The following is a 5,061-nucleotide window of genomic DNA, read 5'->3' as shown; positions in this document are numbered from 1 at the left end:
TAGGTCTTGAATGCATTTTTATTGTTTCGTGTAGATTTCAGAACATAAGATGGGCCCTGTTGGATGAGACCAATGGTCGGTCTAGTCCAGCTTTCAGTTTCATACGTTGGCCAACCAGGTGCCTTTGAGAAGCCCACAAGCAAGACATGGGAGCAATGGCCTTCACCCCCTGTTGATTCCCAGCGCCTGGTATTTAGCATCGTGCTGCCTCTGATCTTGGAGGGTAATACATTGCCATGATGGCTAGTAGCCATTGATCGCCAAGGAGTATAACTGCTTCTAGAGTTTGTCTGTGGGAGAACAGTGGTAGAGCAGATGCTTTGCATGTAGAAGATCCAAGGTTCAGTCCCTCGCATCTCCAGTGAAGTTACCAGGTGACAGGTCTGGGAAAGGCCTCTGTTGAGACCCTGGAGAGCTACTGCCAATCAGAATGGCCGATACTGGGCTGGATGGACAAAAAAAGTGACCTGGTATAAGGCAGCTTCCTACGTTTTTCCCTATGTATTTATTTATAAGAGTATAATTTTTATTTATGGAACTAATCAGGGAAGTGCTACGAACATGTGTACACGGACATACCCACTTCTTGAAAGAAATAAAACAAGAAATAATGAGACATAGACCTGGTTCACACGCAATGACAACTCAAAGTGCAGGTTGAGTATGGATTGCTGTGGGTTCGTGGTTTGTTGTTGAATCATGGGTTGTCACATGCAAACCCTGCACTGTGTTTTAACTATGGGTTGTTAACCTCAAACAACCCCGGTAACAAACCATGGATCGTCTTCCTGGGTTGTTTGTAGTTAACAACACGTAGTTAAACCATTGTGCAGGGTTTGCACATATTGACAACCCATGATTCATCAACAACCCATACTCAGGGTTATCGTTGCGTGCAAACCAGGCCATTGGCTGGCTTCACATATAACATTAACCCACAGTATGGCTTGTTGAATTCTGGGCTGCACTAACAAACCATGGTTAACCATGAACAACCCAGAAAGAGAACTCATTGTTTGTTGTTGGCTTGTGAACTGAGGTTTGCTTAAACCATGGGTTGTCATTATGAGTGAACCCCAGAACTGTGAGTTCAGGGGCTGTTTTAGCAGGCTAGGGAAGCACTGGGCAAGTGTGATAAAAAACAACAGCTTCTCTTCATTCCAGTATTACAGTGCCACAAAGGCATTTGAAAAACGGAGAAAGCGGGTGAAGGAGGAAGGAAACACATAACCCAGGGATTAAGGAAACAAACCACAGTTCATAATTGTTTTGGTGATCAGGCAAGAGCCATGGCAAGCCTCTGGTTTGTGCACTTCCCCTCCCCATTCTTTCATAAGAGGTAGAGAGTGAAAGCTTCCACTTCCATTCGTAAGAACAAACTGCAGTTTTGTGCCAACAGCTGAACTGATGTGTTTTAAGCAAAGTTAGTTAACAAACCAGGACCTGAAATGCGTGTTTGATCCTTGTTTGTCTGAACTAGTCTAGAACATACCATGGTTTCCTGAGTTCATGTGTAACACACAACTGTGGTTTGTTTCCCAACCCTCCTCCTGCTGTGTAAAGGAGGTGAGCCTAAGGATCTCTGTGTGTTGTTCCAGAGCACTTAAACCATCATTTGGGGGGCATGGGAGATTGTCTGAACTGGGCCACTGGATTGCTTTGAACCAAGTTAAAATAGGTGTTATGTGGATTAATACAGACATTGGTGCCTAACTTATGAAGTGCCTTCAAGAGTACAGTATTATGTCATACTGGCTTGTTTTGCACATAATGACAACCTAGAGTCTAGGTTGTTATTGAATTGTGGCTTGTTGAATTGTGGGTTGTCGCTACATGCAAAACCTGCCCTATATTTTAACCATGGGTTGTTAACCATGAATATCTCAGATAGGGAACCTATGGTTTGTTGTTGGTTTCTGAGCTCTAGGCTGTTCTCATAGAGCGATGGTATGTGCTGTTGCTGTTTTTCTTTTCTTGGTTGTGCTGGAGGAGGGGGGTTTAAGACTTAAAATGAACTAAGACAAAATTATATATAATCTCTTTTATGAAAATTAACTCCTGAGTTTCATTGATTGAGTTATAATGTTGCTCTGAGTTCTTCACACTTGACGTTTTGGGTCACTGCCTCTCAGCCCTTTTGGAGTCTTGGCTTAAGCAGACTATTTTACCTCCTTGACTGTTTCTTGCTTCTAATTCTAACATCACTGCTAATAAAAGCCCCATCATAAAGGTGTTTTATACATGAGCTGTGCTCAGTTATGGCGTTTGTAATATCATGTTCCCCAGATAGTTGCATTAAATCAAAGCATTGACATTTATGGTGCACCATACTCCCTTCATGTGAGGCTACAACTGGGAGATACTGCAGCTTGTGATTGCATCTGAAATGGAAATCCACAACAATAAAATAAAATATCTCGAAACAGAGCACTGGAGGAGGTAAATAGTTATATACGGCACTTAAGAGCAGTTGTCCTGAACTAGAGCAGCTGTCTATAAAGCCACATTTTGTTGCTTGATCCCACATCAACCTGTCCATATGTTATGATTATGGTTTGAGATACTTCTCCGAGTGCCTCTGCCATCTTGGACGAAGTGGGGGGTGATGGTGCAAGGAGCTTTCTTAGTGACACTCCCTTTCAAATCACCTCCTGGAAGGAGTATCTTTCCTGTTATCTTCTTGGCTCCAGACAGAAACCTCTTTGACCTCAGGCTTTAGAAAGGTCTGATGTCAAATCAAGAGGTGTGACATTGGATTGTAGCTTTGATGTCCCAAATGTAAACAGCAATGTACTGTACAGTAGTTTCCACTAGGGCTGTACAAGGACCTCCCAACCTGATTCAGAGGCCCTGATTCGGGGCTTCCGAATCAGCCCCAATCTGCTTCGGCCCTCTTCATACTCAGTTCCAAAGCAAGATCTGGGCATCTGAAGCCGTCCGGATGTTGCAGGTTTCCGGGTTCCCTCTGAGCAGCTGCTCAGTGCGAGTCTGGCAAAGCCAGGTGCGAGAACGACCAGGAGTCCGTTGGATTCCCCCCCACAAAAATCAGTGAGTTGCTGCGTCCCGCTTGCTGAGCGGCACATGCAGCCAGGACTTACATGACCCATCAATACAGAGCCCCCATCTTCCTTAAAAATGGTGGCTCTCATGGACGACAGGCAGCTGCTGAGCATGAGCAGATCTAGAACCGAAGCAGTGCACAACCCTAGTTTCCCCCATCACAACAGTCTTGTTACGTAATTCACTATCATATATATTCACAAATAGGACGGGTTACAGTGGTACATCCCAGATTCATTACCTAGGTCTACTGATTTAACGGAATCAGGTAGTGAGAGATGGGAAAGTCTTCTGCCTGGGACTGGAGAGCCACTGTCCATTAAAGGAAACAGTGCAGCACGCCCAGAACCACATAGAGCTTCTCTATATAAGGGATTCATTGCACACTCATGATTGGACACTCATGGAAGTTTGTGAGTCCTTTAGATGACATTGTCAACTACTGGGACATTTCACGCACTTTCCACGCCCCTTATCCCCCTTTAAAAAACCTGGAGATAATCAGCTTCTTTTTTTTTTTTAAAGAGCAAAATTGGATCCGTGTAAAGCTGGCATTGCACTATCATTCCACCACTAGATGGTGCTGTTTCATTAAAGTGAATGGAGCATGCAGAGAGAAGAATTCAATTCAAGCCATCTGGCTGCCAGTATAATTGAGCCCATCATAATCCCAGAAAGAAAGTGGAAGCAGAAAGCCCTGGTAAAGCAGCAGGACTTTATAATTTAATTTTATTTTTAATGTAGAGAAGCTCATAATCAATCTATGGCATTGCTAGGCTTCATCCCTTGGGGTTCCCAGTGCCATAATCCTGTCCACTGATCAAAACAGGCACCTACAGCCGTTACTGAAGGAGGCATGCTGCTGAAACTTTAGATAGATATGGTATCTCCTTTACCAAAAATACACCCAAAATGCATGTGAAAGTTGTCCATAGGGATTGATTCAAAAGTGCAAGGAATAATAAGGGCCTTCTCTGCGGCTGCCCCACACCTTTGGAACAAGCTGCCATCAGAGGCCCATCAATGCAAGCTTTTAAGTAGGCCTTGAAAACATGATTTTACCATGGCCTTCTTGTGATACGATCAGATCTACCATTGTTGTTGCTATTGCCATTGTTACTGCTGCTGGTGGTGGTTTTATTTATTTATTGGCTTTTATTGTTTTTATTGCTCTTTTATTGTGTTTATGTATTTGTTGCTTTTAATATTTTAACTACTTATGTGTGTTTTATTGCTGTGAGCCGCCTTGAGAGGGCTTCTGCCTTGAAATGCAGCCAAGAAACATTTTAAATAAGTAAATAAATGTAGTATAATCATTTCGCCAAACATTAGGATCTTGGAAAGTTACTTTCTTTGCAATGCTCCCATAACAAAAATGTATCCCCTTTTGTAAAGGGATGGGAAGGGAAGGTTCATTTTCCCCGGATGAATAGAGATGACACATGAGGGTGTGTTCTGAGGTGGGCAAGGCATGCTTTCAGACGGGGCAGCCATCACACGGAAGCTGAAGTGGTACGGATGCTTGAGAAGCCTTGACCATGTGAATTCCTGCCTGTTTGGGATGGGCCTTTCAAGGCGAATGACGGAGCCATGAAAAGGCTGGTTTGCATATTGTATTTGTTTGCCAAAAAGCACTTTGCATTGTTGCAATGATCATTCTTGGGCCGGCAGCCAGTGCCTGGCAGAGTTATGAATTAAAAATAAAATGAGTATTTATAGTCTGCTACGTAATATCCTTTTTATGTTGAGCTCCTTGTGTAGGATTCAGTTTTGCCTAGCCTTGTCCAGCGAAGTAATGAAGAGAAGTGCAGTCATTCATCTGTAGAATCTCTCCATGTCCCCATGTGTATTCCTTATAAAATGCACACACAAATATTGGACTTTCAGTCAAATATATACATGCTTTGTATGCAGAGAGTCCAGTCAATCCCCTGCATGTCCAAATTTGTCTGGGAAAGATTCCTGACTGAAACCCTGGAGAGCTGCAGCTAGTCCACGTAG

At 43.4% G+C, this 5,061-nt stretch overlaps 1 protein-coding gene across 1 annotated transcript in view; it reads right to left on the bottom strand.

The window, feature by feature from the left end:
* The window catches only part of CMIP (c-Maf inducing protein), a 605,118-nt gene extending 600,933 nt beyond the window's left edge, over window positions 1–4,185 (bottom strand). The window contains exon 1 of the transcript XR_010026126.1: window positions 4,181–4,185. The gene's annotated coding sequence lies outside the window, so the exon portion shown is untranslated. The remainder of the gene's footprint in view (window positions 1–4,180) is intronic.
* Window positions 4,186–5,061: the final 876 nt, after the last annotated feature.

Source organism: Elgaria multicarinata, chromosome 14 (assembly GCF_023053635.1).
Source record: "Elgaria multicarinata webbii isolate HBS135686 ecotype San Diego chromosome 14, rElgMul1.1.pri, whole genome shotgun sequence".
Taxonomy (NCBI): Eukaryota; Metazoa; Chordata; class Lepidosauria; order Squamata; family Anguidae; genus Elgaria; species Elgaria multicarinata.
Note: the sequence above shows the minus strand (reverse complement) of the source record. Positions and strands in the feature narration are given on the sequence as shown.